The sequence below is a fragment of the Chiloscyllium plagiosum genome, unplaced genomic scaffold, assembly GCF_037043375.1.
Source record: "Chiloscyllium plagiosum isolate Xiang-an unplaced genomic scaffold, Cpla_swu_hap1 HiC_scaffold_25, whole genome shotgun sequence".
NCBI lineage: Eukaryota > Metazoa > Chordata > Chondrichthyes > Orectolobiformes > Hemiscylliidae > Chiloscyllium > Chiloscyllium plagiosum.
Genome location: NW_028270163.1, coordinates 3,120,144 through 3,138,467, shown reverse-complemented (window position 1 = coordinate 3,138,467; position 18,324 = coordinate 3,120,144). Strand labels below are relative to the sequence as shown.

General features: G+C 41.9%; 1 protein-coding gene across 4 annotated transcripts in view; it reads left to right on the top strand.

Moving 5' to 3' along the window:
* Positions 1-18,324, top strand: part of unc13d (unc-13 homolog D (C. elegans)) — a 198,255-nt gene that overhangs the window by 7,078 nt on the left and 172,853 nt on the right. For 3 of the 4 annotated variants that reach the window (XM_088000396.1, XM_088000395.1, XM_088000393.1), the window contains exon 1: positions 16,931-17,107. The exons of the other annotated variant lie outside the window; for it this stretch is intronic. The gene's annotated coding sequence lies outside the window, so the exon portion shown is untranslated. Of the gene's footprint in view, positions 1-16,930; positions 17,108-18,324 lie in introns of those variants that run through there. 4 annotated transcript variants of the gene reach the window in all.

Below are 18,324 nucleotides of genomic sequence, written 5' to 3'. Positions count from 1 at the left end.
CTCGCTTTGTACCAACAAACTTTGATACATTGCTCTGTCTCAGTTATTAATGTAGATTTTAAATTGCTGAAACTACAGCACTAATCCTCAGGTCAGCCAGCTAACTTGAAAATGCTGTCTTTATGTCTTGAGTTTGCTTTTTGTCTGTTAATTAATCTTTCCATGTATAACCCCCAACTTCACCATAACATTTGTGTGATATCTCAGTGGTTTATCTTTTAGAAATCTAGGTATACTACATCTATTTAATGAATAAAAGTATAATACCTCAGGATATGGAAACCTGAAACAAAAACAAAGTGCTGGAGAAACTCAGCAGGTCTGGCAGTATCATTGGAGAGAGATTGAGCATGATATGACTTCATCAGATCTATATCTATATACATCTTAGTGAGTTTTGAGAAGATTTGTAGTTCAGGTTGAGGTTCTGGATGTGGGTTTGCTCGCTGAGCTGGAAAGTTCGGTTTCAGATGTTTCGTCACCATACTAGGCAACATCAGTGAGCCTCCAGATGAAGAACTGGTGGTATGGACTGCTTTTTATTTGTGTTTAGGTTTCCTTGGGTTGGTGATGCCATTTCCTGTTCTTTTTCTCAGGGGATGATAAATGGAATCCAAGTCAATGTATTTGTTGATAGGGTTCTGGTTGAAATGCCATGCTTCTAGGAGTTCTCGTGCATGTCTCTGTTTTGTTTGTCCTAGGATGATTGTGTTGTCCCAGTCGAAGTAGTGTCCTTCCTCATCTATATGTGAGAGTGGGTCATGTCTTTTTGTGGCTACTTGATGTTCATGTATCCTGGTGGCTAGCTTTCTGCCTGTCCAATGTAGTATTTGTTATAGTTCTTTTGTAAATGACATTATTTTTGCTTGTTATTTGTATAGGGTCCTTCAAGTTCATTAGCTGCTGTTGAGAAAGAGGAGGAGAACACCAACAAACTGCCATTCCTCGATGTCGCAGTAGAGCGAACAGCCAATGGGGAACTTCAAACCAACGACTACAGGAAAACAACACATACGGACCAAATACTGAACTATAGGAACAATCATCCCAACATCCACAAACGAAGCTGCATTAGAATATTATTTCAATGAGCCACCACACACTGCAGCACAAAGGAACTATGCAGAGCAGAGGAAAATCACTATACGCCTAAAAGAACAGGTACACAATGAACACAGTCCACCAATTTCTCAGCAACAAACCCAAAAAAGCAGACAAAACACGTTCAGAAACCTGAGCCACTCTCCCCTACATCAAAGACATCTTGGAAATGACTGCCAGACTATTCAGACCCCTTGGCATCATGGTAGCTCACAAACCCACCAACACACTAAAACAGCAGCTAATGAATTTGAAGGACCCGAGACAGACATCAAGCAAAACTAATGTCATTTGCAAAATATCTTGCAAGAACTGAAACAAACAGTACATTGGGCAAACAGGCAGAAAACTAGCCACCAGGTGAACATCAACTATCCACAAAAAGACATGACCCCCTCTCACTAGTATTCTTACAGTTGAAGGAGGACAGCACTTCAACTGAAACAACACATCTATCGTAGGACAAGCCAAACAAAGACATGCGTGAGAATTCCTAGAAGCATAGCATTCCAACCGGAACTCTAAAAACAAACACGTTGACTTGGAGCCCATTTACCTGAGAAAAAGACCCGAAAATGACATCAACAACCCGAGGAAACCTAGAAATATAAATAAAAAGTGGGCCATACCACCAGTGCTTCATCTGGAGGCTCACTGATAATGTTACCTATTATGGTGACGAAATGCCTGAAACCGAATCTTTCAGGTCAGCGAGCAAACCTACATCTATATACATCTGCTGATTCTCCATTATCTACACTACTCAGAAGATGGAATAAATGTGTCAAACACAATTCTTCTTTAATAAAACCATCCCGACATTATCTGATCATTCTAATTTTACAACTATAGATTCTAGTGCCTTTTCAAGGACTGATGTCTGGCTAACTGGATAGCGGTGTTGTATCTGCTAACTTCGAATCTGCTGGGACCATTTCAAAATCTAGGAAGTTTTGGGAAATATTGGCTAGCTATCATTGCATGTGATCTGTTTTAAAACCTTATAATGTAGGCCCATCAGATTTGTCAGATGTTATTCCCTTAAATTTCTTCAGTACTTTTCCACTCTGATATTATTTACCCTAATTTCCTCATTCATTAGCATCTAGTTTACAGTCTATTTCTATATGCAACTTGCACCTTCTGCTGTGAAGACAGGCACAGAATATTTGTTTTGTGTTTCTGGGATTTCCTCATTTGGCAAAATAATTTCTCCTGTCTCAGCTTCAAAGGGCTCAATGTTTAGTTCAGTCTCTTTGCATATACTTATGAAAGGTCTTACTGTCTATGCTTATATTCCTAGCAAATTTCCTCTTATTTTCTTTTTCTTTTTATCAATGTTTTGGTAGCTTTCTGCTGTTTTGTAGCAATTTGTAATTCTGATTGTTCTCAGTCTTCAGACTTGCCATTTCCTTAACATTAGAAGTCTCTTCTTTTAATCTGACTTCTATTTACCAATTAAGCATGGCTCAATCTTGTTTGCTGAGATTTTTTTCTTGTTTTTAATGGGATATATTTTTGCTGAACATGTTGGATATTATTTTTAAACATTTCCCATTATTTATATACTATTACACCTTTTAGACTGTTTACCCATATCAGCCTTGGGGAGTTCTCCCCTCCTACTTATGTAATTAACTTTGATTAAGTTTCAAATCTGTATTTTTAATGCATGTCTCTTTCAAATCTAAACTGGAATTCAGTTCTTTTACAATCACTGGCTCACAGTGCAACTTTTACTATGGCATTACTAACTGATCCTGCCTCATCACATAATATTTTGAAGCTTTCCTGTGTCTCATGAAGTTGGCAAAGCACCTTCTGTCTGTTTCCATTACTTGTTTTACCTCGATTAGATCGGTCAGTCTGTCACCAGAGGCTTCCACATCAAGAATGCTGACTAGGAAACAATGTCACTCTTTGTGCCTGCTTTTGGAGTATTGGAAGGATTTACTGGCTAATAATCAACCTATTTTGACTACATTATTCTGTGGCCATCAAGACCTAGAGTAGAAATCGAATAAAAGATTGTTAGCTCAGAAGTATGGGCGGCACGGTGGCACAGTGGTTAGCACTGCTGCCTCACAGCGCCGGAGACCCGGGTTCAATTCCCGCTCAGGCGACTGACTGTGTGGAGTTTGCACGTTCTCCCCGTGTCTGCGTGGGTTTCCTCCGGGTACTCCGGTTTCCTCCCACAGTCCAAAGATGCGCAGGTCAGGTGAATTGGCCATGCTAAATTACACCGTAGTGTTAGGTAAGGGGTAAATGTAGGGGTCTGGGTGGGTTGCGCTTCGGCGGGTCGGTGTGGACTTGTTGGGCCAAAGGGCCTGTTTCTACACTGTAAGTAATCTAATCTAAAGTAGGGATGCTACCCACTGTGCCACAAGACCTAACATTATAAGGCCACATCTAAGTCCATTTTATCTCTAATTGGTTACATAAGGCATCTCTCTCACTATCTGTTGAATTTCCATATCTGCTAATCTTGCAGTCGGAATCTCCTGTACCTGACTCATGACCAAGTCAAGTTCTACCTAATCTGAGGCGTGTCTTTTTGGATTACAGTGTCCACATCACCCATAAAATTAAGTTTGTTGTTTTATTTTATCATGAGTTGTGACTATTCCAGCATTTGTTCCTTACCCCTGATTGCTCTTAAGCTGGTAATGAGTTGTTTCCTAGAATGAATGCTGTCAATGTTTTGTAGGTACCCCACAATACTGCAGAAGACCCTTTAGTCCATTAAATCTGTAATTGTGCTTGATGCCAAAGTGGAGCTGTCTGTTTTGGTGCCATTTCCCTGCTTTTTTGATAGGCTTGCAACAATCATCTGCTCCATAATACAACTCCTAGTGATATTTTCCATTCTGCATTTATCGGCTTCCTTCTGGTCCCAATCCGTCCATTTCCTATCACCAGATTCTTAGAAGATCAGACTGATTTTCTGCATTTTGATCTCCCTATCCTTCAAAATGATAAAGAAAATCTTCATTCAGGTCCCCTCCTCTTCTGAAGGTACTTCCATATTCACTCTTGTGTAAGGTTTCTCACCTGAGTAACTCTCACCAAGCCATTCACCTTAGTCTCCCTACAGCTCCTGATATTCTCTCTGACATTTCCAGCTTTAATTCTTTATTGAAACTATGATAGGACTATGATAGTTTGGCCATTACAGAGACTTGGTTGAGAGAAGGCCAAGACTGGCTGCAGAATGTACCAGCGTTTCATTGTTTTAGACGAGATAGAGAGGAAGGTAAAAGAGGTGGAGGAGTTGCATTACTAATCAAGGAGATGTTACATCTATCCTTTCTGAATATGTACTGGAGTGCTCCATCCACTGAGGCAATATGTGTAGAGTTCAAAAATGAGAGCAATCACTCTGATAAGATGAGACTATAGGTTCTCCCAACAGTTACCGAGACATTGAGCAAACTTAGAACATAGAACATAGAAAAGTACAGCACAGAATAGGCCCTTAGACCCACGATGTTGTGCTGAGACTTAATCCTAATGTAAAGTATAGTAACTTAACCTACACACCCTTCAACTCACTGTTATCCATGTGCATGTCCAGCAGTCACTTAAATGTCCCCAGTGACTTTGCTTCCACCACCTCAGCTGGCAACGCATTCCATGCATTCACAACTCTCTGCGTAAAGAACCTACCTCTGACATCTCCTTTATACCTTCCTCCTAATATCTTCAAACTATGACTTCTCGTACCAGTCTCTTGCAGTCTCTGCCCTGGGGAAAAGTCTCTGGCTATTGACTCTGTCTATTCCTCTCATTATTTTGTACACCTCGATCAGGTCTCTCTTCCTCCTTCTCTCCAGAGAGAAAAGTCCGAGCCTATTCAACCTTTCTTCATAAGGTAAACCCTCCAGTCCACTTGTGTGGCACTTTGACGGATCTATGTACTTGCACACCCAGATCTCTCTGTTCCTCCACACTGCCAAGAATCCTGTCTTTAATCCTATATTCAGCATTCGAGTTTGACCTTCCAAAATGCCTCACTTCACATTTATCCAGGTTGAACTGCATGTGCCATTTCTCAGCCCAGCTCTGCATCCTGTCTATGTCGCGCTGCAGTCTGCAGTAGTCCTCTATACCATCGATGACACCTCCAACCTTTGTGTCATCTGCAAATTTACTAACCCACCCCTCAACCTCCTCATTCAAGTCATTTATAAAAACTACAAAGAGCAGAGGCCGAAGAACTTGTCATAGCAAGTGACTTTCTTCACTATTAACTGGGACTTCCGGAGAGCAAGAAGCTGAGATGGGGCAGAATTTGTTAAATGCATCCAAGAGGATTTCTTGAAATAGTATGTGGATAGTCCAACTAGAGGAGGGGTCATACTGGACCTTGTATTGGCTAATGTGCCTGCCCAGGTGACTGACCTTTCAGTGGGACAGCATTTTGGAAACAATGATGACAACTCCTTAAGTTTTAAGATAGCTATGAAGCACCTTGTGGGAAGTACTAAATTGGGGGTGGGCAAATTACATCAGTATTAGGCAAGAATGAGGGAGTGTTAATTGGGAGGAGCTGTTACCAGGCAAATCCACATTTGACATGTGGGAATTGTTTAAAGACTTGCTGAAGAGAGTTCAGAACCGACATGTTCCAGTAAGGAGGAAGGACAAGGATGGCAGGGTAAGGGACCCTTGGATAATGAGGGAGGTTGTGAATATAGTTAAAAGAGAAAAAGCAGCATATGTAGGGTTTAGGAAGCTAAAATTGGATAGCGCTCATGAGGAATATAAAGAAAGCAGGAAGGAACTCAAGCAGGGAATTAGGAGAGCAAGAAGGTGCCATGAAGTGACCTTGGTTAGTAGGGTCACAGAGAATCCCAAGGCATTCTTTACATACATTACAAACAGCAAGATAACTCGGGACAAGGTAGGACCACTCGAGGATAAAGGAGGAAACTTTTACTTGGAGGCAGAGGATGTGGATAAGATCCTAATTTGTGTCATATTCACCCAGAAGAAGAATATGGAGGATAGTGAAATTTGTGTGAAGCATGCTAATATGCTATGGCATTTTGAGATGAAAAAAGAAGTGGTGTTGGGTCTCTTGAAGAACATTAAGGTGGATAAGTTCCCAGGGTCTGATGGTATCTACCCCAGGTTACTGAGAGAGGCAAGAGAGAGAATTACTGGGGCCTTGACCAAGGTCTTTGAATCTTCATTAGTCACTGGAGTGGTCCCAGAAGATTGGCGAATAGGTAATGTTCCTCTATTCAAGAAGGGGAATAGGGATAATCCAGGAAACTATAGACTGGTGAGTCTGATATCGGTAGTTGGGAAGTTATTGGAGAGAATTCTTAGGAATTGGATTTATGCACATTTGAAAAAACATGGTCTAATTAGGGTCAGTCAGCATGCCTGTGTGCAGGGCAGGACATGTCTTACTTATAAATGTCTTACATTTGATTGAATTTTTCGAGGAGATGACAAAGGTGGTCAATGAGAGATCAATGAGAGTGGATACTGTCTACATGGGTTTCAGTAAGGCTTTCGACAAGGTCCCTCATGGTAAGTTCATCCAGAAAATTGTGCTGCATGGGACCCACGGTGACCTGGCTATGTGGATTCAGAATTGGCTTGCTCATAGAAGGGAAAGAGTAGTGGTGGAAGGTCTGAAGGTCCATGACTAGTGGTCTTCTACAGAAATCCATACTGAGACCACTGTTGTTTGTGATATGTATGTAAATGACTTGGATGAAAATGTAGACGGGTGGGTTAGTAAGTTTGCAGATGATACAAAGATTGGCGGAGTGGTGGATAGTATAGCAGGATGTCAAACGATACAGTGGGATATAGATCAGTTGCAGATACAGGTAGAGGAATGGCAGATGGAGTTTAATCCGAGTAAGTGTGAGATGCTGCACTTCAGGAGATCAAACATTAAGGAAAAGTATACAGTTAATGGCAGGACCCTGAACAACATTTTTGTACAGAGAGATCTTGTGATTCTCGTCCATAGCTCACTGAAAGTAGCCATGCAAGTATTTCGGGTGGTAAAAAGGGTGTATGGTATGCTTGTCTTTGTTAGTCAGGGAATTGAGTACAAGAGTCAGGATATCATGTTGCAGCTTTATAAGACTTTGGTTAGGCCACACTTAAGAGTATTGCATTCAATTCTGGCCGCCACATTACAGGAAGATGCGGAAGCTTTGGAGAGTATGCAGAAGAGGTTTACCAGGATGCTGCCTGGATTAAACAGCATGAACTATGAGGAGAGGCTAGAGGCTCTGGAGTGGTGGAGGCTGGGGGGAGACTTGATACAAGTCTATAGTATAAAATTATTCATAGATTGGATTGACTGTCAGAAACTTTTTTTCACAGTTGAAATGTCTAATACTATGGGGTGTACATTTAAGGTGAGAGGGGAAAAGTTCAAAGAAGTTGTGAGGGACGTAGGATGCATTGCCAGGGATGGTGGAGGCAGATACAATGGGGTGACAAGAGATTTTTAGATAAGCACATGATTATGCAAGGAATGGAGGGATATAAACTTGGGGCAGGTAGAAGGGATTAGTTTAATTATCATGTTTGACACAACATCATAAACTGTGCTATACTATGTACTATGAAACCTTTGGCCTTGCTTCCTCAGTGAACTCTGCTAAGCTTCCATTATTGAGGGTGCGCTTCCCTTCTGTGTGTTGTGTACGCCGAAATTATAAATACGTGGCTAATTCATAGAGTCATACACTGTAGAAAAGGCCCTTTGGCTCATCGAGTCTGGACTGACGTAACTATCACCAAAAGTGTGCTAGTCCCATTTTCTTGCACTTGTCCCATATCCTTGAATGTTATTTAAAGTACTCATCCAAATATTTAAAGGTTGTAATGTTTCCAGCTTCCACTACTTTCCCAGGCAGTGCATCCCAGATTGAAAGTTCTTTTCCCAAATCCCCTCTAAATCTCCTACCCCTTCTCCTAAAACTGTACCTCCTTGTGATTAACCCTTTAACCAAGGGGAACAGCTGTTTTTTATTCACCCTGTCCATACCCCTCACCCCTCAGTCTTCTCTGCTTGAAAGAAAATATAAGAACATAATAAACAGGAGTAGGAGCAGGCCAACCGGCCCCTTGGGCATACTCTGCTATTCAATAAGAACATAGCTGAAAAAGATTCAAGCCTATCTAGTCTTTCTTGTAGCTCAATTTCTCCATCCCAGCCAACATCCTGGTAAACCTCCTCTGTATCTCAGCCAGTACTTTCACATCCTTCCTGTAGTGAAGTGACCAGAACTGCACACGGCACTCCAGTTGTGGTGCGAACAACACTCTCTACAACTCCAACGTTACCTCCTTGTTGTTATACTCTCTGCCACGACTGATGAAAAGCAAGTGTCCCATATGATGTTTTGACTATCCTGTTCATATGCTCTGCTGACTTCAGGGATCTGTGAATAATTGCTCCAAGATCCTCTGTTTATCTAAGCTAGCCAGTGTCCTGCCAGTCATTAAATACTCTCTCATCTTGTTTCTTCTTCCGTTGTGCATCACCTCGCACTTTTCTGGATTAAATACCATCTGCCACTGAGCTGCCCATCTGACCAACCCATTGACTGGGACAACACATCGATCCTAGGACAAGCCAAACAAAGACACATTCCTAGAGGCATGGCATTCCAACCGGAACTCTATCAACAAGCATATCGAGTTATACCCCATCTGCCACCCCCTGAGAAAAGGAACAGGAAGTGACTTCACCACAGGAAATAACATCACCACAGGAAATGACATCACCAACCCAAAGAAACCCAAACATTTAAATAGAATGCAGGAATTTTCAGCATTGCTTTGCCTGAGGCCCACTGAAGATGATACCTAGTAGGTAATGAAACATCTGGAAATGAACCTTCCAGCTCAGCGAGCAAATCTACATCCAAAACCTTAACCTGAGCTACAAATCTTCTCAAAACCCGCTACAACCCATCTATATCTTCCTGTAGCCTGCAAGTACCATCTTCACCATTAACTTCTTTTTCCAATCTTGGTGCCATCTGGAAGTTTGCTTAACATTCCCTCCCCCATTCATTTTCATTTATATTACTTATGCATATAACAAACAATAAGGGTCTCAGTACTGATCCTTATGGTACAACACTGGAGATCGGCCTCCAGTCGCTCAAACATCCTTCTACCACAACCCTTTGTATCTTATTACTAACCAGTTTCTAATCCATCTCACTAAGTTTCTCTTAATTCCGTGTGCATAACCTTCTCAATCAATCTTCCATGTGGGACTTTGTCAAAAGCGTTGCTAAAATCCATATAACCTATATCACCAGAACTTCCCTCATCCATACGTGATCATATTTTCAAAAAATGCTAACAGATTTGTTAGGCATGATCTCCCTCTGACAAAGCTATGCCGACTATCCCTAATTAACGGATGTCTTTCCAAATGAGTATTAATCTGCACCTTCAGAGTTTTCTCCAATTGTTTCCCTACCACTGATATGAGACTTACTGATCAGTAATTTTCTGGTTCATCTCTACCACCCGTTTTAAAAAGTGAAACCACATTAACCATCTTCCAGTCCTCTGGCACTTCCCTTGTGACCAGAGAAGAATTAAAAATTTGTGTCATAGCCCCTGTAATTTTCTGCCTCACCTCCCACTGCAGTCTAGTATGCAATTCATGTGGGCTAGGGGATTTGTCTGTTTGTAAGCCTGACAGAGTCGCCAATAGCTACTCATTTCCTATGTCAAACTGTGCAAGTTCCTGAATTCTGTATCTACATTTTCTTTTATAGAGTGAAGACTGAAGAGAAATATTTATTCAATACCTTTCCAATGTCCTGCAGTTTCATACACAGGTTGCCTTCTTGGACCCTAATGGGCCCCCTCTGATTAACCTCTTTCCTTTAATGTATTTATAAAATATCTTAGGATTCTTCCTAATCCTGTTTGCAAATCGTTTTACATGCCTTAGCTTTTCTAATTGTTTTCTTAAATTCATTCCTGCACTTCCAATAATCCTCTGGGAATTGCTCCCTTTGGACTTGCTAAAAGCCTACTCTTCTTTATCTAGTCCTTAATTTATTGCTCCTACATTTCTCTTTGAAGGTACATTTGGATCAGTATTTTCCCCACTCCTTTTTAAATGCCCCCAGTTTCTCCGCTGTAGACTTCTCTGTTCCCAGTCTACTGTGGCCAGATCCAGCAGTTCAGGCAGCATCCGAGGAGCAGTAAAATCGACGTTTCGGTCAAAAGCCCTTCATCAGGAATAAAGGCAGAGAGCCTGAAGCGTGTCTCTCCACGCTTCAGGCTCTCTGCCTTTATTCCTGATGAAGGGCTTTTGCCCGAAACGTCGATTTTACTGCTCCTCGGATGCTGCCTGAATTGCTGTGCTCTTCCAGCACCACTGATCCAGAATCTGGTTTCCAGCATCTGCAGTCATTGTTTTTACCTTGTGGCCAGATCCAGTTTTATTTTAATAAAAGCAACTTTCCCCAGTCCAAGGCTGTTTTTTGCAGGCCATTTTGTCCCTTGTCCAGAACAAATTTGAACTATACTCTATTCTGGCTGAGTCAGTGATGCCCACTTCCCATGAATGAATTTAAAAAAGAAAAGATCTGATTATTACTCTTGCCCACCTCTGAACTGTTTACATATTTGTTCCTCTATGTCCTGCTGACTCTTCAATGGCCTATAATACCCTTCCAGTAAAGTAGCTGCTCTCGTGGGCGGCACGGTGGCACAGTGGTTAGCACTGCTGCCTCACAGCGCCAGAGACCCAGGTTCAATTCCCGCCTCAGGCGACTGACTGTGTGGAGTTTGCACGTTCTCCCGTGTCTGTGTGGGTTTCCTCCGGGTGCTCCGGTTTCCTCCCACAGTCCAAAGATGTGCAGGCCAGGTGAATTGGCCATGCTAAATTGTCCGTAGTGTTAGGTAAGGGGTAAATGTAGGGGTATGGGTGGGTTGCGCTTCGGCGGGTCAGTGTGGACTTGTTGGGCCGAAGGCCTGTTTCCACACTGTAATGTAATGTAATCTAATCTAATCTTAACATTCCTAAGTTCTACCCACAAAACCTTGTTTGAGGATCTTTCTAAGACCGTAATCATCTTCAGCTGCTTCATAAATTACTTCCCTCCATCATAAGGTAGCTGTAATGAGGAGATGCTAGTGTTGGACTGGGGTGAACGAAGTTAAAAATCATCCAAAACCAAGTCTTATGATCCTGTCCCACTAACCATCTGACGAAGGAGCAGCGCTCCGCAAGCTAGTACTTCCTAATAAACCTGTTAGACTATAACCTGGCGTTGTGTGATTTTTAACATAAGGTAAGTAGTGGTTTTGTGCATTGATGATTGCACAATATTCAGCGGTATTCACGTTTCCTCAGATATTAAAGTAGTCTGTATCTGTATGTATCAGGACCTGGACAGTATTCAGGTTTGAACTGGCGACTGATCAGTAGCGTTTGTGCGGCACTGGTGTCAGGCAGTGACCATCTCCAACAAGAGAGAAACTAATAACTCATTGCCATTCAATGGTATTACCAACGCTGAATCCTCCACAATATGCGTCTTTTAGAGACTGCCATTGACAAGGGGCTGAACTCGGACTGTCTTGTCGATACTGTAGCTACAAGACCAGGTCAGAGCCGAGGGGTTCTGTGGGAGTGATTTGCCTTTTGACTCTGCAATTCTTGTCCACAAGGCACAAGTAAGGTGTGCAATGAACTTCTGTCCACTTGCACGTATAGGTGCAGCTTCAAAATAACATTTTCGTGCGGAGGGTGGTGCATGGATGAAATAAGCTGCCAGAGGAGGTGGTGGAGCCTGGTACAGTTGCAAATTTAAAAAGCATCTGGATGGGTACATGAATAGGAAAGGTTTAAGGGGATGTGGGCCAAATGCTGGCAAATGGGACTTCAATAATTTAGGATATCTGGTCAGCATGGATGAGTTGGACCAAGGGATCTGTTTCTGTGCTGTACATCTCTATGACTCTATATCATCTCTCCTTATTGCAGTAATTGATTCCCTAAATAATAGTACTACACCACCATCCTTTTCACACCCTCCTCTGTCTTGCCTAAAGATCCTATATCTGGAATGTTGAGTTGCCAGTCTAGCCCTTCCCTCAACCTTGTTTCTGTGATGGCAACAATATCATAATTCCATGTGTCAATCCAGGCCAATAACTCATCAGTCTTACCTATTACATTCCTAGCATTAAAGTAAAGACCATCCAGCCTTGTCTTACTCTCTTGAACTCAACATAGCTGACTTACTTCCTTGGTTGTAACATTATGTGTCTCCATTTCATCAATATTTTGTGCCCCCTCTCCCTGTCGGAGTAGTTTAAACTCTTCCCTATAGCACTAGCAAATCTACCTGCAAGAATGTTGGTGCCAATGTGGTTCAGGTGCAGACCATCCCATTTTGTACATGTCCCACCTTCCCCCAGTGATCCAGGAATCTAAAACCCTCCCTCTTGCACCAACTGTTGAGCCACACATGCATCTGTCCTATTTTCCTATTTCTAAACTCACTAGTATGTGGCACTGGGAGTAATCCAGAGATTTAGAGGTTCTGCTTTTTAATTGACTACCTAGCTCCCTGCAATATCTCTCAGTATCTAAAAAGAATAAAAGCATCAAGTAATGGGTGGCATTTCCCTTATCTCCTGCTGCCATCTCATCTCTTTTTCACCACCTTACCCTCTTTCACCCTCTTCTTACCATCCCTTCTCACTCCTTTCTCTCTTCACTTCTCATTTCATCTCTTTCTGGAGTTTTAAGATGAATATTGCTCTCAATTTTCCCTTCTTTCCAAGTTCTTTTCCTCTACTAGATGGGACATCAGCCTCTCATTACTTAGGGTTTTCCAATAGGAATCTGACTAGCCATGGGAGAGCCCAGAGCAAAACTGAACTGCAATTTACTGGCTCAGGATGGAATGGACACCCCAGCACAGTCCCACTACTGGGGCATTTTACCAAGGGAGAGACAATGCTAGACAGCCAAATTACGCAGGTGAAGGCACTTAATATTACTGGCCATTGGATTTTTGCCAATGGCAGGTGATTTGCTGCTATCAGCTAAGTGGAAGCAGCCTCCAAGTAGCAGTCTCAGGTTGGGTCCAAGGTCAGAAGAGCCAAAACAGGAGGCATCACCCAGGTGCTAACAATCTCCCCAGTGTGGTTTCACGTCAGACATTCAGCCTTGTGAGTTTCTAAAATTTCTTATTGAACCTTACCTTCCAAGATCCCTTGTGTTCCTCAGCATTGAGCACCTCTTCTAGAGGCCTCTGGACTACCAGGCCTGAATTTGACCAGAAGAGACTGCTGTCCTTAATTGGACAGTGGACACATGGGCATTCAAAGCAGAAATCTGTCTGTGACAAAATGGCAAACTGGTCCTTCACCTGGCAAGTGCAGCCTCTTTAGTTATTCTTAGTTGTATTGTCCACCTGAGAACTTTCAGCAGCATACTTACTTTCTTCTTCACTTCCTTTTCTCATCCAGGAAACTCTGGATGTGTTTGTACTGCCTTTTCCACTTCTTGGTAATATACCCTGTTTATGCCTGAACTGTCTCTTTAAAGGCAGCCCACTGGTCAGCTACCGTTCTGCATGCCATCCTTTGATACTGATTGATTCCCAGACACATTATCTCCCCCAGTTAACATTTTTATTACTCTGAATTGTTCCTTGTCCTTTTCCATAGCTGACCTAAACCATAGGGTGCACTAGTTACTGTTGTTGTTTATGTAAGAGACTACACTTACACATCCAAGATCACACATCACTGTTTATCCCTGCCCTCCACTTTCAAATCAAGCTCCCTTACCCTCTATGTTGGGGATTGCCTGTAATCCCAGTAGCGGCCACTGCTATCAACTGGCGCTACAAGCATTCAAGTGGTCTGTAGCACTGAAGTGCTTTCTGTGCCAGGACTTCCTGCCCCTGACGACTGGGAGTCCCATCTCCAGCTTATTAACATTGAATCATTGTGGGGCAGTCTTTCTGACCTGGAGTATGCTCCCTCCAATATCTTGTAAATCCAGTCCATGGAATATCTTAAGAGTACAACACCTTCATCTCTATATGTGGGACATGAGACTGATAGCCATTCAGTGACCAAGGAAATAAAACTGCCACGATGATCAAAATAATCCTTAATTTTTCAGAAAATGTGATACTTCCTGTATGGTGAAAGAGGAACATACAATGCTGGATCTGGCTGCTCTAGCTCAAAAGAATTCTGCTATCCAAACCAATTTCCTACACTACTAGTCCAGGCTTTGGTGATACCTTTGATCCTGACACAGTTTACAGTGCTGTCCGAAACAAAACTAAACTCTCTCGGTTCATTTAGAAAATAAGAATACTTCAAGCTTATTATATGCAATATTTGACTTTCTCAGCTATCTTTATCTTAACAGAATAGTAATGGTTTCTTTCCTAGCTACCTCAACTGAAGTTTTGCCAACCCTATCTGATTTTAGAAGGCATGTATGAGCTAGTGTACTGATTTCTGACACACCATTATTTTGCATTAGTGTATCAAGACTAGGTGGATCAAACTTTCTGATTATATTACGAGTACACACAAGGTATCTGGTCTATACACAGGGTATTGGAATTACAAATTGGCTGCTGGGATTATGCACTGGATATTGGGATATGTACACAGTATTAAAATTATTGAGGTATTGAGGTCGTGCACTGGGTTTTTGTACATCAGTCACTAGTACACTGAACATTGGTTCTAAGACAACTATGAAGAAGGAAATTCTATTGCAGGGATTAATGACAGGGTTCCAATCAGGGCTGAATGGGTGACCGACCCGTCAGGACCCATTCTCAGTGGGTGTTAAATTAGCAGCTCTCAGCTGATCCATAGTGATGGTGCTATAACTGGTCTCAGTACTTTTATGCAAAGGAAGAGGAAACATGAAAGTAAGAAATTGAAGCAGGAATACAATATATTGACCTTTGGAGGGAGTATAATTCATAAGAATGAGACCTGGACTTCAGGTAAATTATGAGGAGGAATTATAGAAATTAGACTTATTTCTCTTTAAAAGATTAAGGGCTGATCTGATTGAAGTCTTCAAGATTTTAGCAGGAAAAAGGAAGGTAGATAAAGATAAATTATTTCCACTGGTTGGAGATCTAGAACTATGAGGCATAGTCTGAGAATTAGGGCTAGACCATTCATTTTAGGAAGGCTTTTTACACACAGGTGCAAATGTTTGGAACTTTCTTCCACAAATGGCATAGGATGCTGGATCAGTTGTTAATCTTAATTCTGACATAGTCACTTCTTGTTAAGCGAAGGTATGGAAGGATATGGGCTAAGGTATATGGAGTTAGGCCACAGATCAGCTGTGATTTCATAGAAAGGTGGAACAGGCTCAAGGGGCTGGATGGCCTACTTGTGTTCCTATACTCATTTATGTCTCATTTGGCTGTGAACTCCTCTACCTTGTTACATATATGCATGCATTCAGATAAAGAGCCTTAAACTTTGACTTTTAAATATTATAACTTGTTCTGGTTCTAATTCCTGCTGCACACTTGTGCATATAATTTCTACTCTTGCTGTCACACGTTATCAGTCACTCCATTATTACCCTGTACCCCTGCTATCTCATTTCTTTCTGATCATTTAAATTTCCATATAATTGAGCTGTACCACCACCACCACCACCACCACATCGAACCAATCAGTTTAAAGCTCTGTCTACAACCCAAATTATATGATCCACCAAGACTCTGGTCCTACCATGGTCCGAATGAAGCCCGTCCCAAAGGAACAGCTTACTCTTTGCCCAGACTGGTGCCAGTGCCCATCAGTCAGAGCCGATTTCTCCCACACCAATCTTTGAGCCACTCATTTATCTCTCTAATCTTATTTACCCTATGACAATTTGCATATGGCTCAGGTAGTTGTCTGGAAATTATTCCCTTTGTGATTCTGCTTTTTTAATTTAGCCCCGAGCTGCTCATAATCTCTCAGAAGAACCTCTTTGCTAGTCTTACATATGCCATTGCTACCTAACAACTAGATCTCTCTCCTTCCAGTCTAAGTTTGTCTCCAGCCCAGAAGAGATGTCCTGAACCTTGGACCAGGTAAGCAATACAGTGCCTTTAGCATTCTGTCTTTGCTGCAGAGAATTGTATCTATTCCTTTAGTAATACTATCTCTAATTACCACTATATTTCTCTTCTGTCCCCCAACTTGAATGGCACACTGGACCATCGTGATGTGGTCAATTTGCTCACCCTCCCTGCAATCTTTTCTCTTGCCCACACCAGGAATAAGAACCTGGGACACTGAAGCTCTTTCAAAGCTACATTTTGATCCAGAAAAAGATGTTCCAAGTTCCTGATCACAATCAAATGATTCCTGGGTGATAGTGGGTGAAGGCAAGTGGTGATGCAAACAATTTTTGATTAACCAGCTGCCTTGATGTTGATTGTGGAAGAACTACCTGGTGATATTCATAACCTACCTTCCCATAGGAAAGATTTTCATGAAGGCAAGAGATAATACCCAGCGACCTTTACCCCAGCAGGCACCAAGGCAGCCTGAGTTAGGGAGTACATGGGGGTTGGAGCAGAAAGGAATAGTGAATAAGGGTATTCTCCTCTAAGTTCTATAATCATCAGGAAATAATATTTGTCCTCCCAGCATCACTGGGGTCTAATGTGTGATGTGTTAGCTGTCTTGCTGGGCCAGGAGAGTTGGACAGCGAACATTTCCTGTGCTGTTGAATGGTTAAGCAAAGATAAGTTTGTGGTTTCCTCTGACGTTGGAAAGTATGTCGCAAGCTGGAGAGCTCAACTAGCTGATTGCAGCTCAGAACTACAAGGGAGTCATTCGTCACTTGAGAAAATGAATCATGTTTTCTACCCCGGTAAATAATTCCACATTGCTGGATCAGCCAAGGTATCAGTTTGACTATCTGGCTTGGCTATTGAGTGGATTCTGAGAACTCTTCTAAGAACGCAATCTCCTCATAGTAAGTCACAAGTTACTGACAATCTTCCGTTGCACTCGCTGTAATAAACGAGCTGATTGGTTTTTAGATTGAACACTGTTTCTCAGGACTGTTGCTTATTTCAGTACGTGTTAGATCTTTGTGTCTGAGCTGTTATAATTTCCAGGTTATGAAGTGAATGAAGCAAATTGCTATGTCTCTTTCTCTCTCATTCTGGTAGTAGCTCTTGACCTGGGAGAAACAGGTAGGGTGTAATATTCTCTGTACTCGTGCCACAAGTTGATATCACTCAGTGTAATGGCTGACCGCGAACCATTGTGTTTGTTGTCCATAAACGTTGCGAGGAATACTTTTAAATCTAAGGTGAATAGACCTTTAGGTAAGAGTATCACTGAATTCAGAGCTAAAGCAATTAAACGAGGCTGAAGTACAGTTAAGTAATTGAATGACAGAACAGACCTGAGGTGCTGAATGGCCTCCAGTTACTATAAAAGCAAAATATTGACCATGGCAGATATCTGAAATAAAGACAGAAAGTGCTGGAGAAGTCGTTAGTTCTGGCAGTATTATCTGTGGAAAAAGAAAGGGTTAATGTTTTGAATCTGATATGCCTTCTTCAGAACTTGCAAGGGACTGGAAAATGGTGGTTTTCATGCTGTTGACAGAGGAGTGAGAGTGCCCGGAGTAAAAGACAAAGGGAGTGCGAATGTTGGTAAAGGAGTGATAGAGATGTAAAATAGTCATAAATAATAGATATGAAAATGAGAAAATGGGTCCACTCTGCAGAAAGCAAAGTCAACATGATAAAAAACAAAACCATGGTCAGTGCAGTTCTTTTGGGAGAGGGGGTCAAAATGGAGGATAGAGTCTGGAGTTGTGAAACTCAATATTGAGCTCTAGAGTCTATAAAGTGCCTAAACAGAAAATGAGATCATGTTGCTCCAGCTTCAGTGGAGTTTTGTTGGGATAATGTGTGGCACCAACCCTCCAAGAGCTTGCCATTTTAATAAATCATATCACTCCCATGAGAAGTTTCTGTCTTAGGCCTGTTGAGATGTTCCAATGAAACTCAACCCAAGCTGGAGGAATAGCATCACATTTTCTACATAGGCCCTTACAGCCTTTAGAATTTAATATTCAGTTTCACAACTTCAGAGTATGACTTTTTTTTATATGCTCCAGCCATGTCTTGTGTGTCTTGCTGACTTTGCTGTCAGCAGAATGGACCCATTTTCTCC